Here is a 12,648-nt window from a genome sequence, read left to right as displayed (position 1 = left end):
AGGGTATCTCAGCTCAGGTCCCAATGATATCTCCTTCCTCCCAAAGTGTGTACTCGTTCATTTCCCTTCATTCATTTGAAAGGAAATTACTGGTTTAATAAATATTGTGGAAATTCCCACTAGCACATACCTTCACCAATCCAATGCTTTTAGATTTCTGTGAAGTATTGAATGAGTGCACACTTCAGGAAAAAGGAAATATTATTGGGATGCCCCCCCAGATTCACAACATCCCAGCAGATCGACCTCCTGACCTTTAGAGACCCTGCCCCCTGCTCCACGTCATAGAAATAGAATGTATACTTCTATGATCAACGTCAACGTGCTCCATTCCTCTACTGCTTGACCCCTGACCTCAAAATCGGGTGTGGGCGGGGAGGTGGAGCTCCCTCTGGCCTTTTCTCATTTGGGAAAAGTCCGTCCTACACCCTCTCTCCTCCGTCCTCTCTCCTCCGTCCTCTCTCCTCCGTCCTCTCTCCTGCGTGACCCGGAAACTGATAAGTGGTCGAGTGGTCAAGGAAATGTAAATTAGTTAGTAGGCGAACGGAAGAGTGTCCTCCCCTCCTCGATAGCCACCTTTCATCGTGGATAATCTTTTGGATCCTGCCTTGAGAAATCTGCCACAACCCTTCTGAATCAGCTTTTGTTTTGGTGGAGGAGAAAACCATGCACACGTTTAAAAACAATATGCTACTTATCGTTTTATCAAATGTATTGCACAACTAACTTAGTTTGTTTTTATCACTTTACACATTTATTTGGGGATCCACCCTGTAAACGTCAGTAGCCTGAGTGGAGAAGGGAGTCTCATTTCATACAAGCGCATTTTCGTCCACTTTCCCTCTCTCGCCGCCTCTCCTCGATTACCTTTGACCTTTTTCAAAAGGAGGTGAGGCAGAACGGAGGTGAGAGGACGCAGGAGTTGAGGAAATCCAATTGAGAAAAGGCCTGAGTGTCCCTCTGTGCGACCTTTTCCCACAATGCATTGCAGTGGTGGTCAGAGTGAGGACAGAGCAAGGTGGTAGGTGTAGTCGTTGTTGGGGCTTATTCACACCCGAAATTTAGGGATACACCTTCAGGCTTCCCCCCACCCCCAGTCCTCCTGCTCCTACCTCCATACCACCACCCCTCTCTCTCTCCCTCTCCCGGCCCCAGTTATATCAATCAATAGTTTGATGGAATGTTCCTGTCTGTCTCTCTACAGTGTGGTGGGGCCTGCCCTGACCTTCCGTGTCGGCCCAACAGCCAGAACCTGAGTGCTGAAGACGTGGCAGAGAAAGCCGGTATGTGGACCTGTTTCTGGGGTCAGACGGGGTCAGATTGACCCAATGTCCCCCTGCTCTGTGTAAACCACCAAGCCAATATCTACACACACACGCACACACACACACGCACACACACAACTTGGGACAGAAAGTGAGAGAGGGGTGTAAAGGGGATTTTTGAGCCACTCTGTTTAATATATAATAGCAAGAATATTACTTTTTCGCAAGATGGCAACTATTTTCTTTTGGTTTGTAATTTACTCAGTTGCAGAGAAGACCTTTCTGGAGTCTGAAACTGATCTGAAGATCCTGCAGACAGGTGTTGGTGAGGTAAGAACATGTTGTGCTGCGTGTGTGTGAAAGAGAGAGAGAGAGAGAGAGAGAGAGAGAGAGAGAGAGAGAGAGAGAGAGAGAGAGAGAGAGATCTCTTTGCGTTAAAATCTATTGGCATTCATCATCAATATTCTGTGCGTCCTTCTGTGTACTTTCACAACCAAACTTTTTCTCCCTGCCTGGAATGCCTTCATGGCTAAAATCCTTTGATATGACGACGTATTTTGCGGTCGGACGAACCGCGCGCCTCCCGAAAGACACGCCTGTCTCTTTAATTCACATTGGTCACGCGCACCACTCCTCTCTTGGTCGTCTCATATCGTCCCTGGGCCTGAGCTAGGAGGTAACGCTGCCGCCAAAATTCAATCAAATGATGCGCTATCCTCCACTTTATAAACGCATTATGGAAACAAGAGACAGATCATCATTTCTCTTGTGCGTTATCACGAGTCAAGTCGTCTTTCTTTCACGGACGGTGGATGTTGGGTGAGTGTCACTGATATTTAGCCTAATAATAGGCTATTCATACTTTTGAATGGCTACCAACATTTCGATTTGTCTAGAGTTATTCCTTATTATGGGACCTAGTCTCGAATTGTATTTCTTATAGGCCTAATTTGATTCTCTAATAGTCCTATTTATTTCCAGTTCAAATATGTCTACTATTTGAAGTTGCCATTTGTAAATTGATTACGCATTAATGTTATCTTTTAGGTTAGCCTAACGACATTTTATTGATAGACTTTTTTCATCAGATGCTGTCTGCATAGACTAATCACTTCTATGAGATGCTCAGCCAGCGTGGTGTTTGTGGGATTGTCGTATGATTCGTTGTCAAAGATTATGATTTGGTATTTAATCATAATGAAGATTTTAAGAACATATTCAAGAACGTACTGCAAATAACACATTTATAGAATTCAAGCTGTTTGAGACACGTCTATCAATATTAATACATTAAAATTTTAAGGGGACCTATATTGGGGTTAGAGTAATTAGTGTTGGTCCACATTGCAACTGTATCTTGTTTGCATTTTGTATAATTTCACATTTGTAACCTCTCCTCTCTTGAATTATAAGAATACTACAATAATGTCCATTAGATTTCACTTGGAAGTCTGAAACTGGGCATAATAAGACACATACAAATGTACCAATGTGTGGAATCTAAGTTTAAAACCCTTTGAATCTAAGTTGTCAATTCCATTTTTATTTAGTGAGAAGAAGAAAAAAGTTAGGCCTTTATGTTTGCTAACTGTTTGCTGTTTGCATCACTCACAATACAAGTGATGAATGAGTTGCATATCACTTTTGGCAACAACAAACAGTGAGAGTTAAGACACTTGCCACAGTGACAGAAGTCAATGTCTGCAGTAATGGAATGATCTGGAGTTTGCAGCTCAGATAGGAGGCAACAGAGAGACCAAGAGGCTGCAGCTCAGATAGGAGGCAACAGAGAACCAAGGGCTGCAGCTCAGATAGGAGGCAACAGAGAGACCGGAGGCTGCAGCTCCAGATAGGAGGCAACAGAGACACCAGGGGCTGCAGCTCGATGGGGCAACAGAGAGACCAAGAGGTTGCAGCTCAGATGGGAGGCCAAGAGTGTGATTCCATAGAAGAGTGGTGTGATGAGTGCAGTAGATAGACAGAGCAGTAGATAGACAGAGCAGTAGATAGACAGAGCAGTAGATAGACAGAGCAGTAGATAGACAGCAATGTGGATAGTTCAGGCCTTCTTTTACTCAACTCTCCCTCTTACCTCATGTCTTCACCACTTCCAAGTCACATTATCCCTGATATTACCCCTCCCCCCTCCCCCTCTCCCCTCCCTCCTACACCCATCCCTCTCTTCCTCTGTTTCTCCCCTCCTACACCCATCCCTCTTCCTCCCTCTCTCCCCTCCTACACCACCCATCCCTTCCTCTGTCTCTCCCCTCCTACACCTACCCCTCACCCTGCATCCCCTGATGTCAGTTTGGTAAATCCACCTCATGTCCAGAGAGAAATCGTAATACTCGTCTCCAGAAACGGGTCATTCTGTTCTTCACCTTTCTCTTTTCTTCACCTTCCCCCTTCCCCCTTTCCTCTCCCATCTCTTCCTTTCAGGCCTCTTTAGACTATTAGACTATAGCTCCACCCCCCAATCCAATGTCTCAGACTATAGCTCCACCCCCCCCACCCTAATGTCTCAGACTATGGCTCCACCCCCCACCCCAATGTCTCAGACTATAGCGCCACCCCCCCCACCCCAATGTCTCAGACTATAGCTCCACCCCCCCCACCCCAATGTCTCAGACTATAGCTCCACCCCCCCCACCCCAATGTCTCAGACTATAGCTCCACCCCCCAATCCAATGTCTCAGACTATACTCCACCCCCCCCACCCCAATGTCTCAGACTATAGCTCCACCCCCCCCACCCCAATGTCTCAGACTATAGCTCCACCCCCACCCCAATGTCTCAGACTATAGCTCCACCCCCCACCCCAATGTCTCAGACTATAGCTCCACCCCCCCACCCCAATGTCTCAGACTATAGCTCCACCCCCCACCCCAATGTCTCAGACTATAGCTCCACCCCCCAATCCAATGTCTCAGACTATAGCTCCACCCCCCAATCCAATGTCTCAGACTATAGCTCCACCCCCCAATCCAATGTCTCAGACTATAGCTCCACCCCCCCACCCCAATGTCTCAGACTATAGCTCCACCCCCCACCCCAATGTCTCAGACTATAGCTCCACCCCCCCCAATCCAATGTCTCAGACTATACTCCACCCCCCCCACCCCAATGTCTCAGACTATAGCTCCATCCCCACCCAAATGTCTCAGACTATAGCTCCACCCCCCCCACCCCAATGTCTCAGACTATAGCTCCACCCCCAACCCCCAAAATACTTCAGCACATTCCTGGGGCCTCTGAAGAGGAAAAAGAGGTCGGGAGGGCAAGAGGCAACCGTGGCAACCAGGGAGGAGGAGGAGAGATGAAAGACAAAAAAATGTATTGGGTGGTCAGGCTGCTACAGTACTTGTGTTGCGGTACAATGTAGAAAAACATTTCGCAACGTAAATCAAATATCTCTGTTCTCATTGGACGTTTCACTCTGTTTTAAAAAACAATCTCCTAATGAACACCACCCTGGTTTTCTCTCGTCCACTTCCTCAACAACAATATTCTTTGATCAATTATTCTGTTGCAGAATTAGTGAGGCACTAAAGAACCAGAGTCTCATCCTTCCACTAACTGATAAACACTCTTTTCAAAAGCTATTTTATTGTCTCATCAGTGAGATATTCAACCAACAATTTTGTTTTCCCTGTCTCTCTCTCTCTTTCGGGGTCTCTGTCACCTCCTCTCGACAGAGAGCTGATGGCGGGGCTTACCTCAGGCCACCCGGGTCCGAGATGGCTCCCGTTGGGTGTTCATGACCATGGTGGGCGTGGCCTGTGTTGGCGGAATCCTGGTGGCGACAATGACCATCGTCTGCCTGCGTCGCCACAGCAACCGCCTGGCGTCTGAGAAGCTGGGCCTGGGGCCGGAGGGAGGCAGCGTTACACACCAGGAGTACCAGGTATGTACACACACACACACACGGGGTAAGTCTACGGACACCTCACAGTCATGCAGGATCAAGTCAAGTGGTAGTACTGTAGACTATAGACAGAAAGCACATTGCTCGATGAGATATGACAAACCATTTTCCCCTCTGGGATCAATAAAGTATTTCTTATCTTATCTTACATGGGTTTGTCCAGCCTTAGATCTATCACACTATATCTTTCAGTTATCTGATCAGTCTCCCTCTCTTCACCACTGTCAAAACAGTGTAATACTCCCTAAATAGACACCTCACAAACAGTTCAACATGAACACATTCACTCTTTAGTTTTCAACCTGCACACGCATTCACTAGTCTGAGACATCACTTCAGATGTATTGAAAGAGGTCTGTGCATGCTGCAGACCCCAACGTCTGAGGACTGTACCAGTATGAATGTATTCATGGGATATTGATCCCTGATTGAATAATACATTGTGTCCATAGAAAGCACATTGACTGTCATCATCACCTTCACCTTCTGTTAGGACCTGTGTCGTCAGCACATGGGATCCAGGGGAGCCTTTGGGCGTCAGGAGGGCAGGAGCAGCCAGTGGGGTGCTACCGGAGGCGCAGGTGTGGAGGAGGGTGGTGGAGGGGTGCAGGTGGTGGAGGAGGAGGGGTACGGACACATCCAGGGTGAGCAGTGTGTCGTCCCAGTTCACGACGCGCCCCGCCCGATCGCCCCAGCCCACCCCAGCTCCCACACACACCTCTTCCTGTGCGAGGCGCAGACCAACATGGACATCTCTACCGGTCACATGATCCTGGTCACTGTCACTCTGAACATTTACTCCATTCATTCATTAATTCATTTTATTCCTACCCTGCCTCAGATCTCTCTACCGCTGTTCTGACAAAACCTGGGTTCAAATAGTATTTGTTTTCCATCAAATACCTTTGCTGCACTTGATTGAACATGTCTAGCTGCTTTGCGCAATGGAACCAATGGACTAGTCCCAAAAGTACAAATCTTACCCATCTGGCACTGCAGGCAGGCTCAATCAAACCCTCAAAATATCTTAAATAATACGAATACTATTTGAACCCAGGTCTGGTACTGACAATTAAATACACATTAACCGTCAGACTCTAAAAGACAGAATCGTCCAGTTGAAGTCATTGACAGAGGAAAAGTATAGTGTAATGTGATAGTAATGTTATTATGGGTAAGAGTCACCCTGGTACTGAGAGTCCTCCTAACCCACAGGCCTACATGGAGGACCACCTGAAGAACAAGGACCGTCTGCTGAAGGAGTGGGAGGCCCTGTGTTCCTACCAGGCTGAACCCAGCACCATGTCTGTGGCCCAGAGTGACACCAACCTGAAGAAGAACCGCTGCCCTGACTCTGTGCCCTGTAAGTTCTTCTCCTCCTTCTTCTCCTCCTCATCCTTCTCTTTCTTCTTCCCTCCTTTCTTCCACCTCTCCTCCTCCTTGATTTATTTTTTTCTTTGTATTTTTTTTTTCGGGGATTTTTGTTGAACAGAAGGTGATAGCCTGGTCCAAGATCTGTTTGTGCTGCCATGCTCCTTGTCACTCTCTCGCCAAACATATCACGTCAACAGATCTGAGACCAGGCTAGGAAAGTGAAGGACGGACAGGGAAGTTAGGAGGAGATCCAGTCAAGATGACAGCGGGTCAGATTAAACACACACAGACTGTGGTATACATGTGTGCTGAGGGTGGCAGGCGGCACTACCAGCTAGAACACCCAGGCAGCCTGGCCTCCATGATCCTAGGTTAAACCACTTGTGTTTTGTGTCTCTGCAGATGATCACTCCAGGGTGAAGATGAAGGCGGAGAACAACCCCTCCAGGACCGACTACATCAACGCCAGCACCATAGTAAGAAGTCATCCTGATTCCCGCTGTCACCATGCCCGCTGTCGCCATGGTACCTGTTTAGTTATCCAACCCAGATCATCCCAGTGAGCAAAATTGGTTGAAAGACATATTTTTAATGTCTTTGCAACCAAAAATACATATTTTCAACGTCTTGTGCTCATAGGGATAGATCCCTCCCCACCCAAAGCCTTCTCTGTATATCACTCTGGTCTGCCCTATATTAAAAAAGGGCCTCAGGGTAGAAGTGCTGATCTAGGATCTAAAAGGCAAAACTGTTCTTATATCAGCACTCCTACTCTGAGACTCTTTGTGAATTCGGGCCCCTGGTCCCACCTATGGCCCCTATAGCCGTCTCCGACACCAACCCTCCATTGATCAAACTGGGACACTAGTTGTGGAATCTCTCCCATGATGCTTCCCAAATGGCACCATGTCCCCTACCTAGTGCACTACTTTTGACCAGAGCCCTAGAGCCCTGGCCAAAAGTAGTGCACTATATGGATAGGGTGCCGTTTGGGACGCAATCCAGTCACCCACCCCGTAAATGCCACTTGTCAGTGAATGGAGCCGTCGCCACGGTGACCACCAGTGTCCATAGTGTCCTCTATTGTGGACGTCAAGAGGTGACCCATGAAGACCTTTCACCCTCTGTGACCCCTAGATCGAGCATGACCCCCGGATGCCAACGTACATCGCCACGCAAGGACCCCCTGTCTCACACCATCTCTGACTTCTGGCAGGTCAGTCACTCTGGATGAGTATTCATATGTGTGTAATATGAATAAAATTCAAATGCAAAACTCTATTTTCCCTTTAGGGAAATGCCAGTTTGTTGCTGCCCTTTAGGGAAATGCCAGTTTGTTGCTGCCGCATTATGCAAATGTTCTAAGAATGTACCCTAAGTTGAACCATATAATGTGTACAATCATCACTCAAACACATGCCAATGTAATGATGAAAGAATAATACACTATGGAGTACATGGTAATGTTATTGGTCTCCAAGCTCTATGTTTACATGTTCTAGTGTGTGTGTGTGTGTGTAATGGTGTTCCTCTATAGATGGTTTGGGAGAATGGCTGCACGGTGATAGTGATGATGACTGCCCTGGTTGAGGACGGAGAGAAACAGTGTGATCGCTACTGGCCTGACGAGGGATCCTCCCTCTACCACATCTATGAGGTGAGTACAGGCGTGTGAGCCTTTGTGTTTCTGACTCGGTGTGTCTGTCCTGATCTGTAACAATGGTCTGTGTGTCCATCAGGTGAACCTGGTGTCGGAGCACATCTGGTGCAATGACTTCCTGGTTCGTAGTTTCTACCTGAAGAACGTTCATACCCAGGAGACCCGCACACTCACCCAGTTCCACTTCCTCAGCTGGCCTGCCCAGGGCATCCCAACCTCCACACGTACCCTGCTGGACTTCCGCAGGTAACGCATGGACATTGAACGCAGGGTCGTGTTTATTAGGCACGAAATGGGGGGGGGGACTGAAACAGGGAGTGACTAATGCTAATTTTTGTTGTTTTCCATTTGAAAAACATTTTAAAATATTGCATGTCATAATGAACACAACCCAGATTTACAGGACAACAGAGTGTTTGACATTTTGAGGTTTGGAATTGATTTTATTATATGATACATCCTATGGTTTCCCCAGCCCATGCTCCTATCTTGTTTGGTCTCTAATTCCTGTGTCACTCGTCAACAGTGTCAGTCTCACATCTTTCTCTGTCCACAACTCCCTTATAATCCTCAATCTATCTTTCTCATCTAATCCCTACTAGATGATGGGATGACCAAAACGTATCTAATTTCACTCATCCACCCTTCTCTCTTTCCTTTTACCTTCTCCCTCTCTTATCTCATTTCCATCCAGTCTTTCCCTTTTCAATTCAATTTCATCCTTCTCTCTCTCTGTCTGTCTCTGTCTCTCTCTGTCGCTGTCTCTCTCTCTCTCTCTCTCTCTCTCTCTCGCTGTCTCTCTCTCTCTCTCTTTCTGTCTGTGTTGTGTTTATCTTAATTTGCCTTTCACTTTCCCTTTTCAATCCCTCTCTTCCCTCGTCCCATCTCTCCCTTGGACACTCCCTCTGTCCCTCTTTGCTCTCACACGTCTGTCTTGCGATGGAGGTCAGCGGGCTCATGATATTTTACATATCTGTCCGTGTCATCTTTGTGATTTGCAGCTAGTAGTCTGGGTCCAGTTGCATAGTCACAAAAATGATCATGGACAGGTGTGGCTGCAGCAGGAGGTCCATCGCCTAACCCCCTTAGCTCCCCCATCTCCTCTCTCCCTTTCTCCCACTCCTCTCTCTACCCTTTTTTATACTCTCTCTCTGTCTCTTATCTTTCTCTCTCATCCTTTTGACTCTCCTCCTCATCACTGTGCTTCGAACGCTCCTCTTTCTCGATCTCTAGAAGTAATTTTCATCCTATAATGATTGTTAAACTCCTCCCGTGATGAGATATATAAAACAAGTGGCGCTTCGAATAGGGCTGTTTTTCCTCCATGTTGAATACACACTGACTGCTCTTTTAGAGCCTTTAGGCTGCGTTCCAGTGTGACTATATTGCTGCCAGATCTCCCAATGCCTAGATAGGTGGTTTTATTTTATTTTTTATCGGGGAACCACATAGTATGATATTGCATTCTGATGCCCGACTGCACAGTTGATGACGTGGCACGCAACCATTGGTTGATGCAATGCAACGTCTGCAATGTAAACAGATTTTATTTTTTATTTTTTTTATTAATTAGGAGACGACAATCGAGTTAGGATTTGTGTAGTGTCCTCATTTTAGGTTGTCTGACGTTTGTATGACTTGCCATTTGTCAAGCATGATCAATATCTATGTTCTCGATCAGTGTTCACTTCATTCAGTATTCACTTATATTTGATCTCCCTCTCTCTCTGCATCTCCACAGGAAGGTTAATAAGTGCTACAGAGGCAGATCTTGTCCGATCATTGTACACTGCAGGTAAACCAACGTTTGCAATACCACTTTTCTCCACATGGTAGCAGAACCTCGCCATTCTCTTTCAGATGCTGCTTGGCTCAAGGTGTTGTCAGAGACAGTGGAAATGTACCACTGATGTTCCACTATACTGACCAAGATGCTCCATTGGCCGCTCTAACAATTAAAATAAATGTATTCAAAAAATGGAAGGCAGTCCGGAGAAGGCAAGATCAGGTGGGACCCTTCTGTCCCGTGTGGCTCAGTTGGTAGTGTGTGGCGCTTGCAACACCAGGGTTGTGGGTTCGATTCCCACAGGAGACAAAAAACGAAAAGTATGCACTCATTGCTGGAAATCGCTCTGGATAAGAGTGTCTGCGCAGGCAGAACTCCGATATAAAGTGTTTTTTCTCAAAGTTGCCGGGATGTCACGTGTCCTACTTATATCAGTACACGCGTAACAACCTAAGCCTTACAAAACGTATATTTGATCAAATAAACCTCACGTAGCAAATAAGCCATTACATTTTTGGTTGATGAAAATTCGACACTCATTGACCGCCATACAAAAACTCCTTGCTTGGTGAGCGAGAAAAGGATAAAGAAAAAACGCCACCTGCTGGAGAAGACAGATTTTGGGCCGTTTTATTCTTCTCACTTGAACGTAATCATTATCTCTGGTGGTGTTATGACTAAATAATGCATGCTGTATAGATTAGACTAGATTTACGTTTATTGTCCTACAAGATAATTATTTTCACAGCTTACACATTACATACACACAACACAGCAGGAAACAAACAACAGAGGGGCTGGTGGGAGGAGCTATAGGAGGACTGGCTCATTGCAATGGCTGGAATGGAATCAATGGAATGGTACCAAACACATGGATCAACGTGTTTGACTCCGTTCCATTGATGCCATTCCAGCCATTACAATGAGCCGTACTCCTATAGCTCATCCCACCAGCCTCCTCTGCAAACGACCAAAGTTGTAAGTTGATATGGTACATAAAATGTTAATTGTTCAGTCAGTTGTTTGGTCTATTATTAATGTTAAGATGTTAATGTTCTCCTATACAGTGATGGTACAGGCCGGACTGGCACCTACATCCTGATTGACATGGTTCTGAACCGCATGGCCAAAGGTGAGCATATTAGACTGTCCATTTCTGTATGTAACTGTAAGTCTGATTGTGGTGTATGAGTGTTTTTTGCATGCATTTTTGGCTTGAAATTGAAGTTGCCAGTTTTTATTTATTTCAGGAGTGAAGGAGATTGACATTGCTGCTACCCTGGAGCACGTCCGTGACCAGAGACCAGGATGAGTGCGCACCAAGGTACTGTCATAAACAGAACCTTGTATATCTACAGTATATAATCTATGGTGGATACATTCCCAAACATGACATGCATTGCGTCATCAGACCATAATGCAACATGCCCAATTGAAGGTTGGACTATAACCTATATTTTCCACTGTTCAATTTAAATCACATAATGATCATTTTCTCTACAGGACCAGTTTGAGTTTGCCCTGACCGCTGTGGCGGGGGAGGTGAATGCCATCCTGAAAGCCCTGCCCCAGTGAAACCAACTCGATCCAGACCTGCCTACCTGCCTGTACCACAGACCCCTCACTCGATGATCCTTCACCTTGCGCCATGGAATTGTATCTTCAATCATCAACTGTGTCTTACCTCACCTTTTCTTTACAATATGGTGTAGAATGACCAAGCTGTTCTTTGTGCGTTCTCTCCCGTTTGAATGATGCCTTCGATTCCTTGCTATTCTCTGTGGTGTTGGTGACGGCAGTGGGTGTTTTTTCTGTCATCTTCTATACGTGTCCTCTGACAGAGTCCCCCTGTGAACGGGTTCCAGGTTGTTGGGGTGAGCTGAGATGGCTTATTGTTTTCTCTCTCAAAGGTAGATAAAATCATAATATTTTAACGTTTTACATCAAAGAACTATGTCCTTTTCAGAGTGTCATCACAAAGGTTTCGGCTGTGGTTGGTGATTGAGGATGGATGTGAGTAAGGGTTGCCAGCTGTCTCTCTGATTCTCCCTGCTCCTCAGTGTATTTGTTTACGATTTACCCAAATCTCAAGTCCTGCTCATTCACATTCCATGTTCTCTTGTTTTACTAACCCTCTGGGAAAGATGACTAACCTTTACTTCCCTCTTCTCTTTCTGTGCCATATAGAATGTTGTAAATTATTTGTTCAATTATTGTTGTTTACCTCAAGTAAAGCAGAAAAAAAATAAACAAAAATGTTAAAATATTAAAATGACTATTTTGTAACTTTATGTGGTAACTAATAAACGTGTGTGTGTTGCAAATGCTTAATAGGCTGAGTGCTGTTTCTCTGATATTTTTTTCAATGTTTATTTATTGATTGTGCAGGTATCTAACTGTAAGTCGCTCTGGATAAGAGCGTCTGCTAAATGACTAAAATGTAATGTAATGTAAATGTATTTTTTGTCCTTTGGGCATACAAATCCTACCAATCACAATCGTTCAAGGGGTCAAATTGGTTATAAACACGCACGTGTCGTGACGTATTTGCCACGCAAACAGACTGACGTCTCCTATCACGAGGGGTGGCACCTGCCAAAGAGATCTCGTGTGAGGTAAGGTTTTGTCCCGATATGCT

The 12,648-nt window shown here is 45.8% G+C and overlaps 1 pseudogene; it reads left to right on the top strand.

Annotated features, from left to right (window-relative positions):
• LOC123489015 overlaps positions 1–11,825 on the top strand; it is a 28,210-nt pseudogene extending 16,385 nt beyond the window's left edge.
• Positions 11,826–12,648: the final 823 nt, after the last annotated feature.

This window comes from Coregonus clupeaformis, unplaced genomic scaffold, assembly GCF_020615455.1.
Source record: "Coregonus clupeaformis isolate EN_2021a unplaced genomic scaffold, ASM2061545v1 scaf2680, whole genome shotgun sequence".
Classification (NCBI taxonomy): domain Eukaryota; kingdom Metazoa; phylum Chordata; class Actinopteri; order Salmoniformes; family Salmonidae; genus Coregonus; species Coregonus clupeaformis.
This window is presented reverse-complemented; position numbering and strand designations above follow the sequence as displayed.